Source organism: Lepidochelys kempii, chromosome 12, assembly GCF_965140265.1.
Source record: "Lepidochelys kempii isolate rLepKem1 chromosome 12, rLepKem1.hap2, whole genome shotgun sequence".
In the NCBI taxonomy this organism is placed as follows: Eukaryota; Metazoa; Chordata; order Testudines; family Cheloniidae; genus Lepidochelys; species Lepidochelys kempii.
Window position 1 is genome coordinate 26,064,467 of NC_133267.1, and position 17,709 is coordinate 26,082,175.

Consider the following 17,709-nt stretch of genomic DNA (forward strand, 5'->3'; position numbering starts at 1 on the left):
ATTCACGTCTGTTAGTTTGTTTTGCTTTTTACAGGAGAATATCCAGAGGCAAGAGATATTGAACCAAAACCACTTGCTTTGAACCAAAACCACTTGTCCAATGCCAGCCACTAGAAAATTCAGATATGGATCCAAACTTTGAGGCTCTGGCCTGTATCTACCAAAGAACACCTTGCTAAGGATACCTTTCGTTTCAATTAACCTTAGAAATATGCTGTCCAGAAAGGCATAGGTGCTGGAACTACGGTGCTGGGGTGCTACTGCACCCCCTGGCTTGAAGTGGTTTCCATTATATACATGGTTTACAGTTTGTTTCCATGGGTCTCAGCACCCTCACTATACCAATTGTCCCAGCACCCCTGTAGAATGGTGTTCTCTTTTCTGAACATCCTAGTCTTTAAAGAGCAGTTGCTAGAAAGTGAAGAATTTAATCTGAACAGATAATCAGTACCTTGGCTATCTCAATGTTGTGGTGATCTGTGGGCATGGAAATTGAAGACCTGTATCCAGAGAAGTCTGAGTGGATGGGTTTATCTATTGTATGAGCTCTGGGCCTGCTGCGCTGTCCTGATCCTTCTAAAGATTTATCAAGCTGGAACAGAGCTCCCTGAGAGGGAATATGGGGCCTTCACCATTTGAACCTCCATACAAATATGTCAATCATTAACACAGAACACAATACAAGAATAAGAAGCCAGGAACATCCCTGAGGCAGAGGGGAATATTGCTGTAGTTTACAGTAATAACCCCAAACATAGTGCAGAGCACAGTAATAAGTGGTGAATATCCCAAGGCATTGCATTTTATTTATGGGCCTTTGTCACCTACGTATCAGACCGAACCTCTTAAACAGATGTATAGTTTGGTTACAATACAAAATGTTTCACTTCACTCAGCAGATCCCTCTTTCCATGTTTTCCCAAGTTTTGAAATGATTTCGCTTTTGCTGGCTGCTGGCTAACAGACTGTATGTCCCCAAATGAAATAGTTTTACTGTCTCTTGACTTGCTTCAGAACTGCAGCTTTGGCTCCTTCCTCTGTAAAACAATTTCTTCAGTTAAGCTAGTACCCCACCCTTTGGTGTATCTTTCAAGTCAAACATATAGTGAAAACAAAACTCCAGGACTCCTTGCAAAAATACTTCCTCTTTTCTCCTTGGCAGCTTTCATCATTTCAATCAGAAGTGTCATTGTCTACTCTGCAGTTCCTTTGTATGGTATTGTTATGAGTGATGCTTGGCTCCATAGCACAGCTGGAGTCTGGAAGGAGATACTCATTTCGGGCTAGTCTGTGAACATCTCCTTCAGCAAAAAATCCTCCCCTTCTGGTGAGCCAGTCCCAGGGAGCTCCTTTCCCTGAAGTTGGAGATGTAACCACTCATGTTCAAGTATAACACATCCCTCACCACCATTCCAGCTTTAGAGGTCCTTCAGAAGTAACTGGGTAAGGGCATGAGGATCAAGTTCTGCAGATGTTAGACTCCTGAAGAAAGGCTAGGTAGTGCACTATTTCAGTCAACAAACCCCAGAGATAGTAGCAGGAGTTGTTGAAGCTGAGCAAGGGAAAGTATGCCCTATGCAACATGGTGCAGCATGTTGGAGTGACCAGAAGCAAGCAGCTAAAAATGCAGGGCTAGGTTATACCCATGTAAGTAGAGAAGTAAGCCTCCAACCAGATGTTCCCTTGCTCAGCCTACCTGTATCTTGGGTGTGGCTCAGGGGTGGAGCACACTCTGCTCTCCAGATACTTGCTGTGTCAGCAAGAAGGTGGCAGTGCATAGGGCAGAGTAGTCCATCCTATCCATCCCCATCTGCGCCAGGAGTAGTTGGCCTGGCTTGGGGCCTGGTGGGGCCAGGAGAGGCAAGAGTAAGCTGCATTCATTTAAATGCTGCAGCAACTTACTCCCTCCTCCTAACGTCCTTCCAAAACAAGAGGATAATAAAGGATGAGCTATGACTGAGACAGTTCCTTCCCAAGTTGTTCCTTTCATCAGATCTGAGACTATAGGCTCAGTCTAGCTTTGGTCTGACTACTTGTACCAATAGCTTAAACCCCATTTATCTGAAGCAAGGACCTTAAATATGTCCTGAAGAGAGCAGGTGAAAAAATTCACAATTAGTTTATTCAATTAACTGAGCTCTCTACACTCATAAATCTTCTTTGAGCAGATCATGATTTTCTCAAATGTATTCATTATTTGAAATTGTGCTGGATAATTTCAGCAAATAATTCTCAGCCTGCAAAGTATAAGTGGAGAGTTCACTGAAAGATTTTGATATTCAAGCTGCTTTGCGATACACACGTCATGTGGTATGGTTTTTTTTTCCTAATTGGAAAAGTATAATTCTTTAGAATCAAGTTTTTGGTGCAAATGCATGTAAATAGTGTACTAATTAGAAATGTGCTTTGCACAAGTAGTTCTGCAATATTGGCTTTAAAATGTCCTGTTTCAGTGATGGTTGCTCCAGAAAATTTTTGCAGTCCCTGTCCAGCTCCGATTTGTTTTCCTCCCATTCTTTAAAGTTAATGTAATGCTTAAGTGAAATTAGTTTTAGTCAAAAATAAAAGATGCATATCTAGGCTCTCAAGTGCACTGTCCTATAGCTCTATCCTGTGGAAACTAGTAATCCAAATCTAATGTATGGTTGATTAAATAAATGACTAAGCAGTCGCAGTTGATACAATTTTTATTGCCCTGGCTGGGGAGGCTGAAATATCTCACAATAATCTCATGTAAAGAATCATTTTGATTTTTTTGCAATGAAGATTCCTTTAAAAGAATATCTCTAGCCCAACTGGAAAAGAATGATAAATATCCCATAAAAGAATTTTGGCTAAAAACAACAGCCATGAATCAGACTCGCAACAGAAATTTTCTGACCGGCTCTAGCAGCTCTTAAAATAGATCTTTTTACAAAATTTAAATTGAAGACAACTCCCGCCCTCCCCCAATGGTTTTTGTGGAATTTTCTGGGTTATTGTTGACAAACCAGAAATCAATTTTTTTTGGTTGTTGACAACCTAAAATGGTAGGTTTCCCCCTTCCCCCCCCAGTTTTTTAATGAGAACCTGAAAGATATTTATGAAAATGGCTGTTCTTTTACAAAATATTAGAATTTTAGGTATAAAAAACAAAATAAAATATATACCGAAGAATATTTCAACCAGTTCGAGCACTTGTATGATGAACTGCAGAAAAATTAAACCTTCCCATAATATAAACGTTTGCCAGTGTTTGTAATAAGAATGCTTAAACTGCATTGGAATGACCAGATAGGTACAGTGCAGGCATTTCACTGATGTAGTGCCCAAGCCCCCACTCACTGATATCAACGGAAGGACTCACATTGACTTGGCATTGGACCTGTAATTATATAGTGGAAATGTTGCTCAAAAATACTGGGGTCCGATTTTGCTCTGTTACACCAATGTAAATCCAGAGTAACTACCGAACTCAGTTAAATTACATTGGATTTATACCCATGTAACAGAGAGACTATTCTGACTCGATATCTATCTGTACAGTAATAGTATGTATCTCCATGTAGAATCTACACTAAAAAGTTCTCACTTTGTCATCTATCTATGAACTTTGAAGGGTAAAGGCTCATGAACAGAATAACTGGCAATAAAACATACAGCAAGGTAACCACTAAATGACATAAGGTAAATAAATTATCTTTTTTTCTTTCTAAGGTGAGTGCACACCCTATCTATATAATGGAGAGACCTTCACTGCAGCACTCAAAGGGATAAAACCTTAGTAAATGAAAACAATCCTAGTAATACTTTGCACTTTGAAAACACCTTTCATTTAAGGACCCTAAAGCACTTTGCAGAAATGAACTAAGAAAGCTGCCTCAAGCTCCTGAGCAGTATAGTAGATACAGCATGCATTATGTACATCTTACAGATTGGTGAATTAAAGCACTTGCAGGTTCAATGACTTGGCAACGTTCCCACAATGGACCAGTATCAGAACTAGCCATAGAACCACAGGTTCTGGTCTCCTAGTCCCTTGATCTAATCATTAGACAACATTTCCTGGTGAAAGTCTAACAAACCTAATTAAAAAGAGAGGCAGCACAGTACAATAATAAAATAGAGAATTGTTACCTTTACTGTAGCTTCTGTTAGAGAACTATATCTAAAACTGTCAAAATGAGCGATTTCATTTCCTTGGGCTTAAAATGTAGCAATAGCTGAGGCAGTACATTTAGCTCAGTGCAAAATGCTAACTGGGTAGATTTTTAAACTCAAATAACACTTTTTTTGGTAGGATCCATGATATCTTATGTGACATGAGAGTCTTGGGACATTCGTAACTTTATAAAACCATCATTTTCTGAGATTCCAAATGGGATAAACACTGTTTTTTGTTATCAGAAATTATTATTAAAACACTCAACAAATGTTCCAAGCAATATACAGAAGTTAGAGCACTTTTTGGAAGTGACCTATTTTGACCTTTCTTTTATGACAATGATCTGTCACTTTGTGCTTATTAGATTAAGGAGCTGATCTCAACGGTGACATGGTGCTTTCCTTTGTTGTATCATTTTATTTTGGAATGTCATTTTCATCTCCTGGTTTACAGATCACAGAAGTAATCTCTTTGGGTAACCAAGCATTCTGGAATGTTTGTGACTATCTAAAAACTATTGGAGCATCACAGATTCTGAGACATCTTAAACAAGGATGTCTCTTTGCTTGTATTTTTATAAGAAAGATAGCACTACATGGAATACATAGGTACCTCAATATCCTAACCATAATTCCTCTGAAAATCTGGTCACACAATGTTACTGCCTTTGCAGTGTCCTTTGCATCATATTCACTCAATTCTGGGTCCCAGCAAGAAAGGGCCACGTATAATTATGGTTAAGGAGGCAATACACCGTTTTGTTGTAGGCCCCTGTTTGCAGGTGCTTATATAATTTTTCAGAAGAAGTTTATGGGCTGAAATTTCCCAGGCCTGTTTTATCCCTTAGATGATTCCTGGGAACTTCAGAAAAATTCTTATATTTCTGAATTAACTGAACATAACACTGTTTTTGTACATTCAAATATTATTTAGAAATGTCTTTCTATTTAGAACTCAAACAATTGCATTTTAAACTTCAGGCTTTCCATGGACTGAGTCTTCAGTCAGGACTGGTGCTTTTTACATCTGAAGAAATTTGGTTAGGAAGTTGTAAGCGTTTTCAATCGTGTGCTGTGCATGGTGAAGATTTATTGCTTATCAGTCATAGTCACAGGCTTTATGTTCACAGAGTCCAACAGCGAGAATGATATTTGCTTTCTTAACCCAGGACAGGCAAAACTTATATAGACCTGCTGGAAAGTAACAAACAGAACAGAAGTAGGACATCTGGTCTTTCTGTAACTATTGTCTAAAATATAGAGCTGATAGGGGAATAGGGGAGGGGAAGTGTTGACTATTGGATTTTTCATCAAAGTTTCAATTTTTGTCGGTTTTCCAGCTGGCTTTAATGAAATGTCAAAAAAGCACCAAGCAAATGGACAGATAACAAATACTAAAGATAGCTTGGTAGCAGCAGCCAGAACTACAGCAAAATCCCAGAGACGGTACCGAACGGGAGTCCTCTGTGTGCATTTTGGATCTATTTGCTGAGTCTTGGACTAAAGAACTGGAGAAAACGCTGAGGGGGTAAAACAAAACAAGGTAGAATGAGCTATCCACACCAATGTGGAATGAATTTAGCAAAGCCCACTGAAAGTGTTCTCAAGATCTGTATGTAAATGAGTAATTTCAGGGTAAGGGAGATAAGCCAGGAGGAAAAAAAAAAGCTTGTACAAGGGGCTCATAAAGGTCCCTTTTTCTTCCTCTCTCCTGGGAATTTTTTAAATGAAATTAGATTGATATTTTGTGTGATCCTTTTCACAGAGGAAAAAAATGTTTTTCAGAAGTGGCCCCGTTACTGTAGGTATAAACCGTTATGTGGTCCCTCTCCCCTCCCCATCGATCTAAAATGGGAAGACAAATCCTGAGGCCATATTTAGTCTAAGGGTCTAATCCTCCTGCATTCCTGATCCAAAGAACTCTCATTGAATTGATTAGGAGTTTAACCGACATCAAGAGTGGGCCCAAAGTATTTTAGCCATATAGGCAAAGAATAGGATAAAATAACAGTGAATGGAGAGGAACAGTAAACACGGCCTTTTGTCTTTTGGTTTGATTTTGAATGAGACTCTCAAAGTCAAATGAGAGCAGTTGCTCTGAGTAGCACAGCACCAAGCAGCGTAGCCATCTCACCAAGCCCAAATGAGGACATTTTGTGTCATTCTATCATTGTCCACCTCAGACTGACTGATTTTTGCTCACGTCTGTCTTCCCAGAGAGTCCAGTCCAGAGAGTTTCTTTCCCAGCCAGTCACTGCGTAGCTGCCACGCGGAGGAGCACGGACATACCATAAACTGTGATCTTAAGCAAACATCCCATTTTGCTGACAGTCCTTGACTCAGATGAAAAGATTTGGCAATGGGAATGAATGCTCAGCAACAAGCACCACCAAGATCGTCCTCCCTCCCCCTGTCCTTACCTCCATCCCCCCTCCCCAACTGCAAGCTACAAAAGTTATCTCAATTCTTAGAGCAAGTTAATGTGTGGCAGCCAAATAAGCACATGTCTATGTTTAAATTGCAGCCTCTCTTGTTTGGATTGCTGGGGAATGTTTGAGACTATGAGGGAAGGGGAAGAGAGGAATTGAAGTTCCTGAACCAGGAATGAGGTCACTTGGGTCATAAACCTTTGAAACCAATGTCAGTTTTGTCATTGGTTTCAGTGGGTTTTGGATCAGGGTCTTAGATACCATGGTGACAGGCACTTCTGATCTATTTTTGATAGATGAGAAGCCTGTATGGGGTAGTTTTGCAGTATCATACAGGCATGAACTCCATGAGAGACAAGGTTATTTTATTCCTTCAACTCAAAAGCTGCTTTTTCCTGAGCAAACTATTAAAAGGAGCCCAAGAGCCATATTGGAGACAACTGGTGCTAAAGAACAGCAGGGATTCTGTATGGTATACAGGAGTTAATTCTAAACTGATTTATACCCTGTGCAATCCACCTTGATCTCAGTTCTCATTTGGCCTGCAAAAACTCCTCAGGGCTAGGTATTTACTTTGTTGTTGAGAGAGTTCAGTCTAATGTTTTGTCTATGGGGACTGCTATACGCTAACTGCTTCTCCATTGTCTCTGGACTTATAATGAATAGTACATGTAGTCTTGTCTTTTTTTTTAAAAAAAACCCTCTAATATCTGAAGGGCATGTTTGGAGTTGAGTACTATTTGGAGAACTGTGGTGTTTTGGATGTGATGGAGAAGGCCTATTGTTAGAAAACCGGTTAATATGTTTTTGCTGGCGTACACTTTTAGGCTTAGCTTCATGCTCACAAGAATGTGTTTGGTTGGCTTATGTTTTGATTAATTTATCCACCTCACAGTTGCATGCATGCCTATGGCTATGGGACAAACTGTGAACCCTAGGAGGAACATGATAGTTCAAGTCTGACACGTCCATGAAATTCTTTGTGGAAGCAAAAATCAAAGCATGTGACAGTTCAGTGAACTCTTCAGACTATCAGACTGCATCAGTTTCCTCCTTTCTAGATAAAGAGGGCCAAATTCACCTCTGCCTTAACTCCATTAATTTCAGTGCAGTTGCACTGGCTCTGAGTGTGGCCTGTGTTAGAATAAAATGCAATCACCACTTGCCAGTTAGTTTATTTTAAAGTTATTGTTGGAAAGCTTGAAAGAGACAAAGAGACACACAGTCCATTGGGAGCCTGTCAGAACTTTTCAGGGGAGATTTGTGTTTAATCATGGGATTTGTTTTGTGCATACTGGGTCTGCCAGAAGCAGAACTTCTTTTTTTTTTTTTAAATGCTTCTATTTGCCTGTACTTATGAACATGGGCATTAGGATGGGATTAGGATGTCGTATAGGGCTATCAAATGGCCTTGCAAACAAACAAAGCTGTGTAGATTTATTCAGAAATCTACATGCACAAACATCTAATTAAACAATTATTCCACTTACAGAGAATCAGGTTATATTTTTTTAAAACAGTACTTCCTTATCTGAAAAAGTTGCTATAGAGTAATAGAGTTTAAGGCCAGAAGGCACCTTAAAAACTAGTCTGATCTGCTATATATCACAGTCCACCAGCGCCCACACGCTATGCCCATGAACATGAAGGAAATGGAATGGTGTGTGTTTTATTCATTGAACTAGACTCTTTCCCTAGACTTTGCAGGGGCATGCACCCCAGAGACTAGGTAAACTAACATTTCTAGAAATCATTTGAATGGCCCAAAGGGAATTAATGCTGTCACAGAGAAGTGAGGCGTTGTTTACTATGGTAAGAGTGACACATGTATCATGCAGGCAATTAAAGAATTTCAAATCACAAAAATGGACAGTAGTGGCATTAACCAGTCTCACCCACTTCTCCGCACATCAGTTATGCAATGTAGCTGTCATTAAAGTGGACGACTGTTTTCATTTTATTTGAGAATCTCAGCATGACTAGTAAGCAATTCACCAGATTTTATGAGACTGCTGGCTTTCCATCTGTCCCAAGAGATGAACGCACACAAAAGGCTATTAGTGCACCACTGCATAATGAGGTGAGTCTGAGGAATCTCACATCATTTCACTCTCTCAGTATGCAGATCATGTATCATGCCAGGTGCAGAATCAATGATGTCCTTGCCCAGTTTCCAGGATAATGTTATTTGTCATCATAAAGACTAGGGAGACACTTGGGAACTGGTGAAAACCCATTGCGGGCTGAACAGGTATAGTGCCTGCAGTATTCTATGTACATTTGTTTTGGCACTGACTAAGAGTTCTTGTTCCTTATAAGCTCTTGAATGATATATCATAACACCTTATTCCAGCAGCTTTCCCTGAAGTGATCTGCAAATTGGATTAGAACACTCTAAAGGGTGGAGCAAGCCTTATTATTGAAAATGGTGCAGGGTTTCCCTGCTGCATGCAGCCCTTAACTTCACATGCAAATCTATTTGCACAAAGGATGCTGCATGAGTATGCTGAAGAAAGATACTGAAGGCTCCTGAAGGGGAGTACTGGCTAGGAAGAGGGAGTAAAGCCGAGAGAAAAATCTATCTGTTTTGGAAGGAGAGTAGAGAAGAGTGTGTGAAGGAGTGGTGGGGGTCACAGGGAGGGAGAAGAGGGACCTAAGAAGGTTAGGCTCTGCATCATGTGCTGAGACTGAACCCAGTTGCTGAACATTTTGAAGTTTACTACTTAGCATAGCACCAGCCCACAGTGGTCATTATTTTATATTTGTGACATCACCCTTCATTTTGTAGTAATGAATGTAATGTCACAAACAGAGGATTATGACAACTTGCATGGAGTTAGTAGCATGACCAAGGAATCGCTAAAAAATTCTATTCTCTGATCTGCATCCATGGCTCCCAGGAATGGGCCGCAAACACCTGAGAGTAGAAGGGACTCTGGAGAAAGTAACAGAATACTTTGCTAATGCACATATAATTAAACAGATCAGCAGAACTTTTGTTTCTGATACAGAATACTTTCACTTAGTGCTCTATATTATTCATACTGTGATATAGCAATTTGTATTTTGTTGATTCAAAGGATTCCATTTTTAAAATCAGCAAGTGCAAGGGACCTGTGACTGATGTGATTTCTTGGCTTGGAAAATATTGTAGGAAAAAAGTAACAAGCGACACAAGATTTACATTTTGACCACAAGCGTTTTGATGACAGTGGCCAAATGCCATCAAACTCCAGGCTGTGTTTTCACGGTCAGATTACTCTGCACCTCCACCCATCTTATTAGATCATTCTGGAACAAAAGAGCTGTATTCAATGCACTCTAAAAACAGAAAGTAAGTAATGTTCTCCTGATGAATCCTTCATGAGAAGTAATTAGGTAAGAAAAGGTATTGTTAGGCAAAATGCTAGTAACTTATTGGACAAGGACAGATGTAGAAAAATATGACAGTGACCTAGTGAGAGGGAGCAAAATTGCAAGGGATATGTTATCCGCTATATGCTCCAAACAGAAGAGGTAGTTAGAGATGATGATCTGGCAATTTAGGTTCACTGATCCGTGAAGAAGGCCTCATCTCATTTGGAGAGTTGCTTTGGTTTGGATGTATTTCCTGAAGGCTGGTACTTAAAAATTCTGAAACAATTAGAGCCTTTTCCTTTCCTTCTCCCTAATGATAGCCCTTGCTCCTAAGTACATCTCTCTTAATCATGGCATTGGATTACTAGCTGACTTCCTGCAAGTCCCCTCAATCAGGATCTCCAGCTGCTTATGACCTGCAAAATGCAGTGACTTGGGAAACCTTTAAAAATCCTTCTGTTTTGGGGAAAGCATTTATATGGGGCCTAGTGGGTCTCTGTTCTATCTGCTGGGTGCAGGTTTTTCCCTGATAATCTTACTGATTCTGGTGTTTCCCTATCAGAAATGCACAGCAGTCCCTAAGGCTTGTTGATTAATTAGGAAGGTGTATGCTGACATATCTAAACCTTTACAAAGGTTCTAGTTCATTAAGACTGGGAGTTGGATTGAGATTCTGTCCAGTAGAATCTGTAAACATTGACCATCTTTATTTTCCTTTATACAACCTTCCTGCCAAAGGCCTCATTGTCAATACAATAGCCATGAAATTTAACTCTGAGACTACTGTAATCGTGAGGGATGACTTTTTCCATGATGTGGCAGGATAATTTTAGTAAAGCTTGTGTTATAAATAATAAAGATCTATATCTGGCTAGGCTGCTATTCATAAGGACCCCAGCCAAAATATTGCAAACTATTTTCTGTTCTTGCTGCAGTGAATTTAGGGTGTGTTTTGGAAATGATCTAAGTTTTGTGCCTTCCCCTGGTTAATTCTGCTGTGTATCGAGGTGTTAAATATTAGCTAGAGTTGTTCCTGAATGTTAAGAGTTTGTATAAGCCAAAGCAGAATAAGGTCCACTCTGCACAATTATAATAATGTAAAGGAACCTATATAGAGTACAACAGAATGAAATGTATTGCAAAGCTTTTATTGCTCCTCCTGTTTCCAAATGGAGACAGCCCTGAGTGGTGCAGAGGCTTCCTAGCACAGTTTTTAGTGTGAAATGCCAACTATGTTCTTGAGCAAGGAAAAAATCTCAACACTTCAAGACTTGTGTACAGTAATTATCACATGTTTTTAAAAATAAAAACTTTAAGGAAGCTGTCTTTACAGCAGATAAAATTTTAACTCATTCATTCGACAAAGGCTTAGTGAATAGAAACATAATATTCCCCCCAGTGCAAATACGGTGTATGGTCCACAATAACCAATATTTATTACACAAAAGCGCTGAAGTTTTGTTTTCTCAGACTGCAGTTAAAACTGCATCAGCTTGTGATAGGATGCATACATGCCACACTGGCAGCAAAAAGGTTAATGGAAGCCTGAAGGCTCAGTTAGCCCACCTAAGGGCACCTGTAGGGAATAATAGGTACAATTCCTTAGAAGACATAGCTAGGCCTTCTTTGTACAGGGAGCAACTCAGCACAATGGTGGAAAATATAGTGCCAATCTATAAAAAGGGAAATAAGGACAACCTAGGGAATTACAGACCAGTCATCTTAACTTCAGTACCCAGAGAGATTATGGAGCAAATAATTAAGTAATCAATTTTCAAACACCTAGAAGATAATAAGGTGATAAAGTAACAGTCAGCATGGATTTGTCAAGAACAAATCATGTCAAATCAACTTGATAGCTTTCTTTGACTGGATAACGAGCCTTGTGGATAGGGAGGAAGCAGTAGATGTGATATATCTTGACTTTAGTAAGGCTTTTGATACTGTCTTGCATGACAGTCTCATAAACAAACTAGAGAAATACAGCCTAGATGGAGCTACTATAAGGTGGGTGCATAACTGGTTGGAAAACCATTCCCAGAGAGTAGTTGTCAGTGATTCACAGGCAAGCGGGAATGGTATATCGAGTGGGGTCCCGCAGCAATCAGTTCTGGCTCTGATTCTGTTCAATATCTTCAACAATTTAGATATGGCATAGAGAGTACACTTAGAAGTTTGTGGACAGTACCAAGCTGGGAGGGGCTGCAAGTGCTTTGGAGGATAGAATTGATATTAAAAATGATCTGGACAAACTGGAGATAATGGTCTGAAGTAAATAGCATGAAATTCAATACGGATAAATGCAAAGTACTCCACTTTGGAAGGAACAATCAGTTGCATACATATGAAATGGGAAATGACTGCCTTGGAAAGAGTACTGCAGAAAGGGATCTGGGGGTCTTAATGGATCACAAGCTAAATATGAGTCAATAGTATAACATTGTTGCAAAAAAAGCAAATATCCTTCCGGGATGTATTAGCAGGAGTGTTGTAAGCAAGACACAAGTAAGTAAGTAAGTAATTCTTCTGCTCTACTCCATGCTGATTAGGCCTCAGCTGGAGTATTGTGTCCAGTTCTAGGTGCCACATTTCAGGAAAGATGTGGACAAATTGGAGAAAGTCCAGAGCTGAACAACAAAAATGATTTAAAGGTCTAGAAAACATGACCTATGAGGGAAGATTGAAAAAAAATTGGGTTTGTTTAGTCTGGAAAAGAGAAGACTGAGAGGGGACATGATACTAGTTTTCAAGTACATCAAAGGCTGTTACAAGAAGGAGGAAGAAACATTGTTCGCCTTAACCTCTGAGGATAGGACATGAAGCAACGGACTTAAATTGCATCAAGTGAGACTTAGGTAGGATATTAGGAAAAACTTCCTGTCAGGGTAGTTAAGCGCCTAGGGAGGTTGTGAGAGCTCCATCATTGGAGAATTTTAAGAGCAGGTTAGACAAACACCTGTCAGGGATGGTCTAGAACAGTCCTGCCTTGAGTGCAGGGGACTGTACTAGATGACTTCTTGAGGTCCCTTCCAGTCCTGTGATTCTAAGACACCTAGGAGACAGGAGGCCCAGGGAGAGAATAGACCTTGGGATCCTCTCCCAACAAGGGAGCTCTGGCAAAGGGCCAAAGTTGGGAGAGGGACTGAGAAGCTTCTGGAGTGGACGGAATTCCTGTGATGGGCACTGATAAAGGGAAAAGGCCACAGGCAGGCAGTCCTGTGGGGTGATGCTCCAGAAGAGGTGCAGGGAGCTGGGGAGAACCCAGAACTGCAAGCTGAGACCTGGGATGGGCAGAGTGGCTGAAGTTATGTCTGGTTCCATTTCAGGTTTGAGTTTTGCTGGGAAGGAGTCTGGGAGCCCACTACTCTGGAAGAAGAATGGGCTTGAAGAGGAGCCGTGGAGGGGCAAAATATTATATTGATAACTAGTGTCACGGGAGACTGATGCGGGACATTGATACCCTGGAAAGGAACTATGGTGTGACTTGGCTGGAGGACCAAGTCACCACACCAGATCACAGGAGCCCTGAGGACAAGAGGAGGCGGAAGTACTGCAATGCTGGGCCTCAAGACAAGGGACATTCTGGGATGGTGAGTCTGTCATGCAGCTATTAGAGCCCTTGTTTATATGTCGATACTCATAGATAACTACATTCATTATGTTATGATTAGAAAAGGAAATATTAAAGACTTCTTATCACACATACATAAATATCTTTTGAGGAAGGGGGCTACAATGTATGGAGAATGTGGATCTGCAGTGTATTTTGTTGAGTGCATAACCACTCTGTAATCTTTCCCTTTTAAACATTCAACTCAAATGTCCATCTCTTCTCTACTTCCTGGAGCTAGTCAACTAGTTCCCCAGACAATGCCTACTTAACCCTTCAGACCTTCCTGGTCCCCCACCTATATTTACCACCTCTTCCAGTACCCTTTCTATTGTTGTGACCACTGTGCATTGTGAAATAATGTTATGAATGACACGTCTGTTTTGTATTACCCATTTTGAAACTCTTGTGCTTTTATTGTGAGTCTTGTCATTTTTTCTTAAAGCCCCAGCTCCTGGAGTCATGTTGTTTTGTAAGAATCTCTCTCTTTTTTGGGAAAAGCAAGTTTTTCACTCTCATGGTGGTAGAGAAAAGCTTGAAATGAGAAGCCTAAAGGCTCAAGAGTCAGGAGGCAAAAAGTAATTTTAAAAAAATGTTTTGTGACTTTGATTTCAAGTCAATTTCATTCTTTTTTGTTGCCTGACTAATTTTTGAATGGTTGGATATGGCGATACCAGCTTACATTGTACTGCAGTTCAAGTGGCCATATATTTGTTGCTAGGGAATGGGGTGGACTTCAGAGCCTGAGCTCCAGCCCAAGCGTCTACACAGCTGTTTTTAGTGTCATAGGGCAAGACCCATGAGCCTAAGTCTGTAGACCTGGACTCTGAGACTCTCTGCTGCATATTCTGCTCATGGGGGTAGACATACCCAAAGAGGCCTTGCCCACGCTGGGAAACAGGATGGAGGTCTCCCGCCTTCTCCACAGCTGGAACACCAGCCACTGCTGCTGTGCCACTTCTACAGCTTGAGACCTCAAACAGCCCCAGCATCTGTAAAGTTCTTATTCAGATTTAGACCCAAATCCAAGTTTTGTGGCTTGATTTTGTTCAGAAGGTGGGTTTGCTCTCTGACTCTGAAAGATTGGTAGCTGTATTTCTTATGATTAGGAGGTAATTGTTACTACCTTTGATTAAAGTGAGAATATGTGGTAAGTGTTTAAGCCCTAGCCCGGTCTTTTAGTTATAAATTTCTTATGTAACTGAAGCATTTGTCTTGATTTAGAAAAATCAAAGATGAGACCATATAGGGAAAGGGGAACAACTCGCAACCTCTCTAAGTTAGGTCAGCACAAGGGAAATGAGGCAGCGTTTTATGACGGAAAACTTACTCAATTCCTCCTCCTAGAGATTTTAGTCATCTTTAGTACCGTTACTGGAAGATGGACCTGTACTAATCCAAAGATACTAGCAAACTCTTGTGGCAATTCTGGCCACAAGGGTACAGAGCTACTGTATCTTTTTGTTCCGTGCAACATTGTAATGGTTTAGTTGCCTTCCCAAAGGGAAACTACATAAGATTTCCTCCCCTTCTACTCATTTCCGTATTGGACGAGTCTTTGTTTTGTAGTGTTTAGAGGTATATTAACCCTATGCTGGCTGCCTGTATAGGCAGTGGCATTTGTTGACCTTTTATAAGGAAGATAAAATACCAGTCAAATTAGTGAATCATAGAAAGTGTATCTATTCATTGCAAGTTTGGGCCCCTAGATACCACAGTAGCGTAAAGCCGAGAACACATCAGTTGGTCATAGTTATAATTTTGACATTACTGTCATATAAAAACTGTTTTCCCTAAAAACAGATAGAAATAAAGTGAACCTCATATCTTATTAGTAATAAATATTGAGTACTTCAGACTAACCCCAAAATGTTGTTTAAGTAAATTGGCATTTTCAGATAAAATTTCATTTACTTTGAGTGGACTTTAAAACAAATCTTATGAATCTGGGAGATGACCATGACACCCTTCTATAAGATGCTAATGTAGCATAGAGGATGTCCTCCTCTGAATGCAGGCTGAGTTCTAAGGGGGAGTGGCAGCACAAACAGAATGGAATGGCTAATTCTGAATCTTTGCCCCAGAGGAGATTAATCGTTGTATGAAGTCTGTTCATTCATACAGGGCCCGCTCCTGCTCCCATGGCAATTAATGGTAAATTCTCCATGGTCTTCACTGAGAGCATGATCAGGCCAACAAACTATCTGAGCAGAAATCACAGGCCTACACATAGATTAGAGGGTGTCCTTTGTGCTCCTAGAACATTTTCAAAGCACAAGCTGAAAGTGGGTAGCATGGTGCGAGGCAGAAGAGAGCCATGGTAGCTGGGATGATTTAATTGGGGATTGGTCCTGCTTTGAGCAGGGGGTTGGACTAGATGATGTCCTGAGGTCCCTTCCAACCCTGATATTCTAGGATTCTATGAAAGGTGAAATCAAGCCCCTCCTCCAAATACCATGTGGAGCAGGAATGCCCTTCCCCAGCCTCACTGGACCAGAGATAAAGAGCCAATGGTTGCTGTGCAGACACCACGACTTTATAGCCTGGTGAGCTTCCTGTGATATCAGGAGCTGCTATTCTAAACTCTGCATGTGCAAAGGGGATGGAGATTTTTTCACAGGGCGGGTCTGATCTCAGGAGGGGTGTGTGGGGAAGATGCAAGGAGCGTGTCTTGGGCTCACTGTGTTGAGGGAAGGACAAAAGTTATTTTGTGGGGGAGAGACTGGAGGGTGATGGGTCGAAGAATAGTTTGTTTTGTTTTTTTAGTAAGCTTTTCTTAATAAAATAAAAAAATAAATAAAAAGCTTATTATGGATTTAAAGGTTTAGGTTTTGGATCTGATCTAGAACAAAAACTGTACGAGAGGGTTTAGATACCAACTCCTACCTGAAATTCAAATGGGATCAGATTCTGTTTTTGGCCCATCTCTAACTGGAGTGTGGCTTTGCAACCATCCTTCCCACTTGAGACCCTGGTGCTAATACAGCATGATACTCCTGGTCTCTATCGGCCTGGGAAAGAGCTGACTTTATATGGTGTCTGAAGTGCATCTCAGGTGACCATGCTTTTCCCTCCCTCTGAAATAGCAGGTTTTTCACTGCAAGCTCAGTGTTTCCATACTTCCAAATGTAATATTTAGTAATACTTTTACCTGATGGTCCTAACCTTCAAGAGCATTTGCTTACTTGGCCACACAAATATATCTGTGCTGAGAAAAAGACTGCTCAAATGTTTGGGCTGGCAGTATTGCTTTGCTAGAAAGGTTAATTGCCAGATGACTGAATGACTGTAGTTTTACACTATCACAGACAGACAGGTAGGAAAAAAATAGAAAGCCAGAAATAAACTATACCTAAGGGAAATTATATCCTTGATCTTTATGTGCCTTTGTTCCTTAGTGCAGCTACTGTTTTCAAGAGTTATGAAACTCAGATGTGAATTGAAGTGACTCAACAGCCTGATTGCTGAAAGTTAACTCTTTTTCCCAAATTATTTTTCATATAAATTATAGTAAGTCCCATATAAACCAGGGCATACTAAGTTCAGGAGAAAAGGAGTACTTGTGGCACCTTAGAGACTAACCAATTTATTTGAGCATAAGCTTTCGTGAGCTACAGCTCTCTTCATCGGATGAATACTGTGGAAAGTGTAGAAGATTTTTTTATATACACACAAAGCATGAAAAAATACCTCCTCCCACCCCACTCTCCTGCTGCTAATAGCTTATCTAAAGTGATCACTCTCCTTACAATGTGTATGATAATCAAGTTGGGCCATTTCCAGCACAAATCCAGGTTTTCTCACACTCCTCCCCCCCTCCCCCACAAACCCAGCAGGAGAGTGGGGTGTGTGTGTGTGGGGGTGTGTGTGTAAGAAAACCTGGATTTGTGCTGGAAATGGCCCAACTTGATTATCATACACATTGTAAGGAGAGTGATCACTTTAGATAAGCTATTAGCAGCAGGAGAGTGGGGTGAGAGGAGGTATTTTTTCATGCTTTGTGTGTATATAAAAAAATCTTCTACACTTTCCACAGTATGCATCCGATGAAGTGAGCTGTAGCTCACGAAAGCTTATGCTCAAATAAATTGGTTAGTCTCTAAGGTGCCACAAGTACTCCTTTTCTTTTTGCGAATACAGACTAACACAGCTGTTACTCTAAGTTCAGGA

The 17,709-nt window shown here is 40.5% G+C and overlaps 1 protein-coding gene and 1 long non-coding RNA gene across 3 annotated transcripts in view; one reads left to right on the plus strand and one right to left on the minus strand.

The window, feature by feature from the left end:
• LOC140896331 (uncharacterized) overlaps window positions 1-17,709 on the plus strand; it is a 497,972-nt gene that overhangs the window by 77,805 nt on the left and 402,458 nt on the right. For both annotated transcript variants that reach the window (XR_012154520.1, XR_012154521.1), the window contains exon 2: window positions 13,256-13,519. This is a non-coding gene — a long non-coding RNA (uncharacterized lncRNA). The remainder of the gene's footprint in view (window positions 1-13,255; window positions 13,520-17,709) is intronic.
• Window positions 1-17,709, minus strand: part of CDH5 (cadherin 5) — a 56,572-nt gene that overhangs the window by 35,574 nt on the left and 3,289 nt on the right. The window lies entirely within an intron of this gene.